Here is a 12,894-nt window from a genome sequence, read left to right as displayed (position 1 = left end):
GACTAATTGTAAGAGTTCGGGAAGAATTTTAAGTGTTTAGACATCACTTAAACTCGTTTTATCCCGAAACAGGCTTAAACCGAGAAAACAGGCTAAAACCGAGAGAAAACATTGATTTGAAGCAGTAAACAGCTATGTTACTCACTGTAGGGACAAAATATGTAACAATCCAACATTTGACTAATTATAAGAGTTCGGGTTGAATTTGGAGTGTTTAGACACTACTTATACCCATTTTGTCCCCAAACAGGCCAAAACCGAGAAAACATTGATTCTAAGCAGTAAACAGCTTTGTTACTGTTTCTAGGGTCAGAGTGTGTGAAAATCCAATGCATTTGACTAATTGTAAGAGTTCGGGATGAATTTTGAGTGTTTAGACACCACTTAAACTCGTTTTATCCCGAAACAGGCTTAAACCGAGAAAACAGGGTAAAACCGAGAGAAAACATTGATTCGAAGCAGCAAACAGCTATGTTACTCTTTCTAGGGAAAAAATATGTAACAATCCAACATTTGATGAATTATAAGAGTTCGGGTTGAATTTGGAGTATTTAGACACTACTTATACCCATTTTGTCCCGAAACAGGCCAAAACCGAGAAAACATTGATTCTAAGCAGTAAACAACATTGTTATTGTTTCTATGGTCATAATGTGTGATAATCCAATGAATTTGACTAATTCTAAGAGTTCGGGATGAATTTTGAGTGTTTAGACACCACTTAAACTCGTTTTATCCCGAAACAGGCTTAAACCGAGAAAACAGGGTAAAACCGAGAGAAAACATTGATTCAAAGCAGCAAACAGCTATCTTACTCTTTCTAGGGAAAAATATGTAACAATCCAACATTTGACTAATTATAAGAGTTCGGATTGAATTTGGAGTATTTAGACACTACTTATACCCATTTTGTCCCGGAACAGCCTAAAACCGTGAAAAGATTGATTCTAAGCAGTAAACAGCTTTGTTACTGTTTCTAGGGTCAAAATATTTTAAAATCCAATGCATTTGACTAATTGTCTAGGGTCATAATGTGTGAAAATCCAATGCATTTGACTAATTGTAAGAGTTCGGGATGAATTTTGAGTGTTTAGACACCACTTAAACTCGTTTTATCCCGAAACAGGCTTAAACCGAGAAAACAGGCTAAAACCGAGAGAAAACATTGATTCGAAGTATTAAACAGCTATGTTACTCTTGCTAGGGAAAAAATATGTAACAATCCAACATTTGACTAATTATAAGAGTGCAGGTTGAATTTGGAGTGTTTAGACACTACTTATACCTATTTTGTCCCGAAACAGGCTAAAACCGAGAAAACATTGATTCTAAGCAGTAAACAGCTTTGTTACTGTTTCTAGGGTCAGAATGTGTGAAAATCCAATGCATTTGACTAATTGTCTAGGGTCATAATGTGTGAAAATCCAATGCATTTGACTAATTGTAAGAGTTCGGGATGAATTTTGAGTGTTTAGACACCACTTAAACTCGTTTTATCCCGAAACAGGCTTAAACCGAGAAAAGAGGCTAAAACCGAGAGAAAACATTGATTCGAAGCAGTAAAAAGCTATGTTACGCTTTATAGGGAGAAAATATGTAACAATCCAACATTTGACTAATTATAAGAGTTTGGGTTGAATTTGGAGTGTTTAGAGACTACTTATACCCATTTTCTCCCGAAAAAGGCTAAAACCGAGAAAACATTGATTCTAAGCAGTGAACAGCATTGTTACTGTTTCTATGGTCATAATGTGTGACAATCCAATGAATTTGACTAATTCTAAGAGTTTGGGATGAATTTTGACTGTTTAGACACCACTTAAACTCGTTTTATCCCGAAACAGGCTTAAACCGAGAAAACAGGCTAAAACCGAGAGAAAACATTGATTCGAAGTATTAAACAGCTATGTTACTCTTGCTAGGGAAAAAATATGTAACAATCCAACATTTGACTAATTATAAGAGTGCGGGTTGAATTTGGAGTGTTTAGACACTACTTATACCTATTTTGTCCCGAAACAGGCTAAAACCGAGAAAACATTGATTCTAAGCAGTAAACAGCTTTGTTACTGTTTCTAGGGTCAGAATGTGTGAAAATCCAATGCATTTGACTAACTGTAAGAGTTCGGGCTGAATTTTGAGTTTGTAGACACCACTTAAACTCAATTTATCCCGAAACAGGCTTAAACCGAGAAAACAGGCTAAAACCGAGAGAAAACATCGATTCGAAGCAGTAAACAATTATGTTACTCTTTCTAGGAAAAAATATGTAAAAATCCAACATTTGACTAATTAAAAGAGTTTGGGTTGAATTTGGAGTGTTTAGACAATACTTATACCCATTTTGTCCCAGAACAGGCTAAAACCGAGAAAACATTGATTCTAAGCAGTAAACAGCTTTGTTACTGTTTCTAGGGTCAGAATGTTTGAAAATCCAATGCATTTGACTAATTGTCTAGGGTCAGAATGTGTGAAAATCCAATGCATTTGACTAATTGTAAGAGTTCGGGATGAATTTTGAGTGTTTAGACACCACTTAAACTCGTTTTATCCAGAAACAGGCTTAAACCGAGAAAACAGGCTAAAACCGAGAGAAAACATTGATTCGAAGCAGTAAACAGCTATGTTACTCTTTGTAGGGACAAAATATGTAACAATCCAACATTTGACTAATTATAAGAGTTCGGCTTGAATTTGGAGTGTTTAGACACTACTTATGGCTTAAACCGAGAAAACAGGGTAAAACCGAGAGAAAACATTGATTCGAAGCAGCAAACAGCTATGTTACTCTTTCTAGGGAAACAAATATGTAACAATCCAACATTTGACTAATTATAAGAGTTCGGGTTGAATTTGGAGTATTTAGATACTACTTATACCCATTTTGTCCCGGAAGAGGCTAATACTGTGAAAAGATTGATTCTAAGCAGTAAACAGCATTGTTACTGTTTCTAGGGTCAGAATATTTGAAAATCCAATGCATTTGACTAATTGTCTAGGGTCATAATGTGTGAAAATCCAATGCATTTGACTAATTGTAAGAGTTCGGGATGAATTTTGAGTGTTTAGACACCACTTAAACTCGTTTTATCCCGAAACAGGCTTAAACCAAGAAAAGAGGCTAAAACCGAGAGAAAACATTGATTCGAAGCAGTAAACAGCTATGTTACTCTTTATAGGGAGAAAATATGTAACAATCCAACATTTGACTAATTATAAGAGTTCAGGTTGAATTTGGAGTGTTTAGAGACTACTTATACCCATTTTGTCCCGGAAAAGGCTAAAACCGAGAAAACATTGATTCTAAGCAGTAAACAGCATTGTTATTGTTTCTATGGTCATAATATGTAACAATCCAATGAATTTGACTAATTCTAAGAGTTCGGGATGAATTTTGACTGTTTAGACGCCACTTAAACTCGTTTTATTCCGAAAAAGGCTTAAACCGAGAAAACAGGCTAAAACCGAGAGAAAACATTGATTTGAAGTATTAAACAGCTATGTTACTCTTGCTAGGGAAAAAATATGTAACAATCCAACATTTGACTAGTTATAAGAGTGCGGGTTGAATTTAGAGTGTTTAGACACTACTTATACCTATTTTGTCCCGAAACAGGCTAAAACCGAGAAAACATTGATTCTAAGCAGTAAACAACTTTGTTACTGTTTCTAGGGTCAGAATGTGTGAAAATCCAATGCATTTGACTAATTGTCTAGGGTCAGAGTGTGTGAAAATCCAATGCATTTGACTAATTGTAAGAGTTCGGGATGAATTTTGAGTGTTTAGACACCACTTAAACTCGTTTTATCCGCAAACAAGCTTAAACTGAGAAAACAGGCTAAAACCGAGAGAAAATATTGATTCGAAGCAGTAAACAGCTATGTTACGCTTTCTAGGGAAAAAAATATGTAACAATCCAACATTTGACTAATTATAAGAGTTCAGGTTGAATTTGGAGTGTTTAGACACTACTTATACCCATTTTGTCCCGAAAAAGGCTAAAACCGAGAAAATATTGATTCTAAGCAGTAAACAGCATTTTTACTGTTTCTACGGTCAGAATGTGTGAAAATCCAATGCATTTGACTAATTGTAAGAGTTCGGGATGAATTTTGAGTGTTTAGACACCACTTAAACTCGTTTTATCCCGAAACAGGCTTAAACCAAGAAAAGAGGCTAAAACCGAGAGAAAACATTGATTCGAAGCAGTAAACAGCTATGTTACTCTTTATAGGGAGAAAATATGTAACAATCCAACATTTGACTAATTATAAGAGTTCAGGTTGAATTTGGAGTGTTTAGAGACTACTTATACCCATTTTGTCCCGGAAAAGGCTAAAACCGAGAAAACATTGATTCTAAGCAGTAAACAGCATTGTTATTGTTTCTATGGTCATAATATGTAACAATCCAATGAATTTGACTAATTCTAAGAGTTCGGGATGAATTTTGACTGTTTAGACGCCACTTAAACTCGTTTTATTCCGAAAAAGGCTTAAACCGAGAAAACAGGCTAAAACCGAGAGAAAACATTGATTTGAAGTATTAAACAGCTATGTTACTCTTGCTAGGGAAAAAATATGTAACAATCCAACATTTGACTAGTTATAAGAGTGCGGGTTGAATTTAGAGTGTTTAGACACTACTTATACCTATTTTGTCCCGAAACAGGCTAAAACCGAGAAAACATTGATTCTAAGCAGTAAACAACTTTGTTACTGTTTCTAGGGTCAGAATGTGTGAAAATCCAATGCATTTGACTAATTGTCTAGGGTCAGAGTGTGTGAAAATCCAATGCATTTGACTAATTGTAAGAGTTCGGGATGAATTTTGAGTGTTTAGACACCACTTAAACTCGTTTTATCCGCAAACAAGCTTAAACTGAGAAAACAGGCTAAAACCGAGAGAAAATATTGATTCGAAGCAGTAAACAGCTATGTTACGCTTTCTAGGGAAAAAAATATGTAACAATCCAACATTTGACTAATTATAAGAGTTCAGGTTGAATTTGGAGTGTTTAGACACTACTTATACCCATTTTGTCCCGAAAAAGGCTAAAACCGAGAAAATATTGATTCTAAGCAGTAAACAGCATTTTTACTGTTTCTACGGTCAGAATGTGTGACAATCCAATGCATTTGACTAATTGTAAGAGTTTGGGATGAATTTTGACTGTTTAGACACCACTTAAACTTGTTTTATCCCGAAACAAGCTTAAACTGAGAAAACAGGCTAAAACCGAGAGAAAACATTGATTCAAAGCAGTAAACAGCTATGTTAATCTTTCTAGGGAAAAAAATATGTAACAATCCAACATTTGACTAATTATAAGAGTTCGGGTTGAATTTGGAGTGTTTAGACACTACTTATACCCATTTTGTCCCGAAACAGGCTTAAACCGAGAAAACATTGATTCTAAGAAGTAAACAGCTTTGTTACTGTTTCTAGGGTCAGAGTGTGTGAAAATCCAATGCATTTGACTAATTGTAAGAGTTCGGGATGAATTTTGGGTGTTTAGACACCACTTAAACTCCTTTTATCCCGAGACAGGCTTAAACTGACAAAAAAAAGGCTAAAACCGAGAGAAAATATTAATTTGAAGCAGTAAGCAGCTATGTTACTCTTTGTAGGGAAAAAAATATGGAACAATCCAACATTTGACTAATTATAAGAGTTCGGGTTGAATTTGGAGTGTTTAGACACTACTTATACCCATTTTGTCCTGAAATAGGTTAAAACCGAGAAAACATTGATTCTAAGCAGTGAACAGCTTTGTTACTGTTTCTAGGGTCATAATGTTTGAAAATCCAATGGATTTGACTAATTGTCTAGGGTCAGAGTGTGTGAAAATCAATTGCATTTGACTAATTGTAAGAGTTCGAGATGAATTTTGAGTGTTTAAACACCACTTAAACTCGTTTTATCCCGAAACAGGCTTAAACCGAGAAAACAGGCAAAAACCGAGATAAACCATTGATTCGAAGCAGTAATCAGCTATGTTACTCTTTCTAGGGAAAAAATATGTAACAATCCAACATTTGACTAATTATAAGAGTTCGGGTTGAATTTGGAGTATTTAGACACTACTTATACCCATTTTGTCCCGGAACAAGCTAAAACCGAGAAAACATTGATTCTAAGCAGTAAACAGCTTTGTTACTGTTTCTAGGGTCAGAATGTTTGAGAATCCAATGCATTTGACTAAATTTCTAGGGTCAGAATATGTGAAAATCCAATGCATTTGACTAATTGTAAGAGTTCAGGATGAATTTTGAGTGGTTAGACACCACTTAATCTCGTTTTATCCCGAAACACGCTTAAACCGAGAAAACAGGCTAAAACCGAGAGAAAACATTGATTCGAAACAGTAAACAGCTATGTTACTCTTTCTAGGGAAATAATATGTAACAATCCAACATTTGACTAATTATAAGAGTTCGGTTGAATTTGGAGTATTTAGACACTACTTATACCCATTTTGTCCCGGAACACGCTAAAACAGAGAAAACAATGATTCTAAGCAGTAAACATCTTTGTTACTGTTTCTAGGGCCAATATGTTTGAAAATCCAATGCATTTGAAAAATTGTAAGAGTTCGGGATGAATTTAGAGTGTTTAGACAACACTTAAACCCGATTTATCCCAAAACATGCTAAAACCGAGATAACAGGCTAAAACCGAGAGAAAACATTGATTGGAAGCAGTAAACAAATATGTTACTCTTTCTACGGTCAACATATAAAAATCCAATGCATTTGACTAATTATAAGAGTTCGGGTTGAATTTGGAGTGTTTAGACACCATTTATACCCATTTTGTCCCGAAACAGGCTTAAACCGAGAAAACATTGATTCTAAGCAGTAAACAGCTTTGTTACTGTTTCTAGGGTAAGAATGTGTGAAAATCAAAGCATTTGACTAATTGTAAGAGTTCGGGATGAATTTTGAGTGTTTAGACACCACTTAAACTCGTTTTATCCCGAAACATGCTTAAACCGAGAAAACAGGCTAAAACCGAGAGAAAATATTGATTCGAAGCAGTAAACAGCTATGTTACTCTTTCTAGGGAAAAAAATATGTAACAATCCAACATTTGACTAATTATAAGAGTTCGGATTGAATTTGGAGTGTTTAGACACTACTTATACCCATTTTGTCCCGAAACAGGCTAAAACCGAGAAAACATTGATTCTAAGCAGTAAAATGCTTTGTTACTGTTTCTACGGTGAGAATGTGTGACAATCCAATGCATTTGACTAATTGTAAGAGTTCGGGATGAATTTTGATTGTTTAGACACCACTTAAACTCGTTTTATCCCGAAACAGGCTTAAACCGAGAAAACAGGCTAAAACCGAGAGAAAACATTGATTCAAAGCAGTAAACAGCTATGTTAATCTTTCTAGGGAAAAAAATATGTAACAATCCAACATTTGACTAATTATAAGAGTTCGGGTTGAATTTGGAGTGTTTAGACACTACTTATACCCATTTTGTCCCGAAACAGGCTTAAACCGAGAAAACATTGATTCTAAGAAGTAAACAGCTTTGTTACTGTTTCTAGGGTCAGAGTGTGTGAAAATCCAATGCATTTGACTAATTGTAAGAGTTCGGGATGAATTTTGGGTGTTTAGAGACCACGTAAACTCCTTTTATCCCGAGATAGGCTTAAACCAACAAAAAAAAGGCTAAAACCGAGAGAAAAAATTAATTTGAAGCAGTAAGCAGCTATGTTACTCTTTGTAGGGAAAAAAATATGGAACAATCCAACATTTGACTAATTATAAGAGTTCGGGTTGAATTTGGAGTGTTTAGACACTACTTATACCCATTTTGTCCTGAAATAGGCTAAAACCGAGAAAACATTGATTCTAAGCAGTAAACAGCTTTGTTACTGTTTCTAGGGTCATAATGTGTGAAAATCCAATGGATCTGACTAATTGTCTAGGGTCAGAGTGTCTGAAAATCAATTGCATTTGACTAATTGTAAGAGTTCGAGATGAATTTTGAGTGTTTAGACACCACTTAAACTCGTTTTATCCCGAAACAGGCTTAAACCGAGAAAACAGGCAAAAACCGAGAGAAACCATTGATTCGAAGCAGTAAACAGCTATGTTACTCTTTCTAGGGAAAAAATATGTAACAATCCAACATTTGACTAATTATAAGAGTTCGGGTTGAATTTGGAGTATTTAGACACTACTTATACCCATTTTGTCCCGGAACAGGCTAAAACCGAGAAAACATTGATTCTAAGCAGTAAACAGCTTTGTTACTGTTTCTAGGGTCAGAATGTTTGAGAATCCAATGCATTTGACTAAATTTCTAGGGTCAGAATATGTGAAAATCCAATGCATTTGACTAATTGTAAGAGTTCAGGATGAATTTTGAGTGGTTAGACACCAGTTAAACTCGTTTTATCCCGAAACACGCTTAAACCGAGAAAACAGGCTAAAACCGAGAGAAAACATTGATTCGAAACAGTAAACAGCTATGTTACTCTTTCTAGGGAAATAATATGTAACAATCCAACATTTGACTAATTATAAGGGTTCGGTTGAATTTGGAGTATTTAGACACTACTTATACCCATTTTGTCCCGGAACAGGCTAAAACAGAGAAAACAATGATTCTAAGCAGTAAACATCTTTGTTACTGTTTCTAGGGTCAATATGTTTGAAAATCCAATGCATTTGACAAATTGTAAGAGTTTGGGATGAATTTAGAGTGTTTAGAGAACACTTAAACCCGTTTTATCCCAAAACATGCTAAAACCGAGATAACAGGCTAAAACCGAGAGAAAACATTGATTGGAAGCAGTAAACAAATATGTTACTCTTTCTAGGGTCAACATATGTAACAATCCAATGCATTTCACTAATTATAAGAGTTCGGGTTGAATTTGAAGTGTTTAGACACCATTTATACCCATTTTGTCCCGAAACAGGCTTAAACTGAGAAAACATTGATTCTACGCAGTAAACAGTTTTGTTACTGTTGCTAGGGTAAGAATGTGTGAAAATCCAAAGCATTTGACTAATTGTAAGAGTTCGGGATGAATTTTGAGTGTTTAGACACCACTCAAACTCGTTTTATCCCGAAACCGGCTTAAACCGAGAAAACAGGCTAAAACCGAGAGAAAATATTGATTCAAAGCAGTAAACAGCTATGTTACTCTTTCTAGGGAAATAATATGTAACAATCCAACATTTGACTAATTATAAGAGATCGGTTGAATTTGGAGTATTTAGACACTACTTATACCATTTTGTCCCGGAACACGCTAAAACAAAGAAAATATTGATTCTAAGCAGTAAACAGCTTTGTTACTGTTCCTAGGGTCAAAATGTTTAAAAATCCAATGCATTTGACTAATTGTTAGAGTTCGGGATGAATTTAGAGTGTTTAGACAACACTTAAACTCGTTTTATCCCGAAACAGGCTTAAACCAAGAAAACAGGCTAAAACCGAGAGAAAATATTGATTCGAAGCAGTAAACAGCTATGTTACTCTTTCTAGGGAAAAAAATATGTAACAATCCACCATTTGACTAATTATAAGTGTTCGGGTTGAATTTGTAGTGTTTAGACACTACTTATACCCATTTTGTCCCGAAACAGGCTAAAACCGAGAAAACATTGATTCTAAGCAGTAAAATGCTTTGTTACTGTTTCTACGGTCAGAATGTGTGACAATCCAATGCATTTGACTAATTGTAAGAGTTCGGGATGAATTTTGACTGTTTAGACACCACTTAAACTCGTTTTATCCCGAAACAGGCTTAAACCGAGAAAACAGGCTAAAACCGAGAGAAAACATTGATTCGAAGTAGTAAACAGCTATGTTAATCTTTGTAGGAAAGAAATATGTAACAATCCAACATTTGACTAATTATAAGTGTTCGGGTTGAATTTGGAGTATTTAGACACTACTTATACCCATTTTGTCCTGAAACAGGCTTAAACCGAGAAAACATTGATTCTAAGCAGTAAACAGCTTTGTTACTGTTTCTAGGGTTAGAGTGTGTCAAAATCCAATGCATTTGACTAATTGTAAGAGTTCGAGATGAATTTTGGGTGTTCAGACACCACTTAAACTCGTTTTATCCCGAAACAGGCTTAAACCGACAAAAAAAAGGCTAAAACCGAGAGAAAATATTAATTTGAAGCAGTAAACAGCTATGTTACTCTTTCTAGGGAAAAAAATATGGAACAATCCAACATTTGACTAATTATAAGAGTTCGGGTTGAATTAGGAGTATTTATACACTACTTATTCCCATTTTGTCCTGAAACAGTCTTAAACCGAGAAAAAATTGATTCTAAGCAGTAAACAGCTTTTTACTGTTTCTAGGGTCAGGGTGTGTGAAAATCCAATGCATTTGACTAATTGTAAGAGTTCGAGATGAATTTTGGGTGTTTAGACACCACTTGAAATCGTTTTATCGCGAAACAGGCTTAAACCGAGAAAACAGGCAAAAACCGATAGAAACCATTGATTCGAAGCAGTAAACAGCTATGTTACTCTTTCTAGGGAAAAAATATGTAACAATCCAACATTTGACTAATTATAAGAGTTCGGATTGAATTTGGAGTGTTTAGACACTACTTATACCCATTTTGTCCCGAAACAGGCTAAAACCGAGAAAACATTGATTCTAAGCAGTAAAATGCTTTGTTACTGTTTCTACGGTCAGAATGTGTGACAATCCAATGCATTTGACTAATTGTAAGAGTTCGGGATGAATTTTGGGTGTTTAGACACCACTTAAACTCCTTTTATCTCGAGACAGGCTTAAACCGACAAAAAAAGGCTAAAACCGAGAGAAAATATTAATTTGAAGCAGTAAGCAGCTATGTTACTCTTTGTAGGGAAAAAAATATGGAACAATCCAACATTTGACTAATTATAAGAGTTCGGGTTGAATTTGGAGTGTTTAGACACTACTTATACCCATTTTGTCCTGAAATAGGCTAAAACCGAGAAAACATTGATTCTAAGCAGTAAAGAGCTTTGTTACTGTTTCTAGGGTCATAATGTGTGAAAATCCAATGGATTTGACTAATTGTCTAGGGTCAGAGTGTCTGAAAATCAATTGCATTTGACTAATTGTAAGAGTTCGAGATGAATTTTGAGTGTTTAGACACCACTTAAACTCGTTTTATCCCGAAACAGGCTTAAACCGAGAAAACAGGCAAAAACCGAGAGAAACCATTGATTCGAAGCAGTAAACAGCTATGTTACTCTTTCTAGGGAAAAAATATGTAACAATCCAACATTTGACTAATTATAAGAGTTCGGGTTGAATTTGGAGTATTTAGACACTAGTTATACCCATTTTGTCCCGGAACAGGCTAAAACCGAGAAAACATTGATTCTAAGCAGTAAACAGCTTTGTTACTGTGTCTAGGGTCAGAATGTTTGAGAATCCAACGCATTTGACTAAATTTCTAGGGTCAGAATATGTGAAAATCCAATGCATTTGACTAATTGTAAGAGTTCAGGATGAATTTTGAGTGGTTAGACACCACTTAAACTCGTTTTATCCCGAAACACGCTTAAACCGAGAAAACAGGCTAAAACCGAGAGAAAACATTGATTCGAAACAGTAAACAGCTATGTTACTCTTTCTAGGGAAATAATATGTAACAATCCAACATTTGACTAATTATAAGGGTTCGGTTGAATTTGGAGTATTTAGACACTACTTATACCCATTTTGTCCCGGAACAGGCTAAAACAGAGAAAACAATGATTCTAAGCAGTAAACATCTTTGTTACTGTTTCTAGGGTCAATATGTTTGAAAATCCAATGCATTTGACAAATTGTAAGAATTCGGGATGAATTTAGAGTGTTTAGAGAACACTTAAACCCGTTTTATCCCAAAACATGCTAAAACCGAGATAACAGGCTAAAACCGAGAGAAAACATTGATTGGAAGCAGTAAACAAATATGTTACTCTTTCTAGGGTCAACATATGTAACAATCCAATGCATTTCACTAATTATAAGAGTTCGGGTTGAATTTGAAGTGTTTAGACACCATTTATACCCATTTTGTCCCGAAACAGGCTTAAACTGAGAAAACATTGATTCTACGCAGTAAACAGTTTTGTTACTGTTGCTAGGGTAAGAATGTGTGAAAATCCAAAGCATTTGACTAATTGTAAGAGTTCGGGATGAATTTTGAGTGTTTAGACACCACTCAAACTCGTTTTATCCCGAAACCGGCTTAAACCGAGAAAACAGGCTAAAACCGAGAGAAAATATTGATTCAAAGCAGTAAACAGCTATGTTACTCTTTCTAGGGAAATAATATGTAACAATCCAACATTTGACTAATTATAAGAGATCGGTTGAATTTGGAGTATTTAGACACTACTTATACCATTTTGTCCCGGAACACGCTAAAACAAAGAAAATATTGATTCTAAGCAGTAAACAGCTTTGTTACTGTTCCTAGGGTCAAAATGTTTAAAAATCCAATGCATTTGACTAATTGTTAGAGTTCGGGATGAATTTAGAGTGTTTAGACAACACTTAAACCCGTTTTATCCCGAAACAGGCTTAAACCGAGAAAACAGGCTAAAACCGAGAGAAAATATTGATTCGAAGCAGTAAACAGCTATGTTACTCTTTCTAGGGAAAAAAATATGTAACAATCCACCATTTGACTAATTATAAGTGTTCGGGTTGAATTTGTAGTGTTTAGACACTACTTATACCCATTTTGTCCCGAAACAGGCTAAAACCGAGAAAACATTGATTCTAAGCAGTAAAATGCTTTGTTACTGTTTCTACGGTCAGAATGTGTGACAATCCAATGCATTTGACTAATTGTAAGAGTTCGGGATGAATTTTGACTGTTTAGACACCACTTAAACTCGTTTTATCC

The sequence above is a fragment of the Camelina sativa genome, chromosome 19, assembly GCF_030686135.1.
Source record: "Camelina sativa cultivar CO46 ecotype springtype chromosome 19, ASM3068613v1".
NCBI classification, from domain to species: domain Eukaryota; kingdom Viridiplantae; phylum Streptophyta; class Magnoliopsida; order Brassicales; family Brassicaceae; genus Camelina; species Camelina sativa.
Note: the sequence above shows the minus strand (reverse complement) of the source record.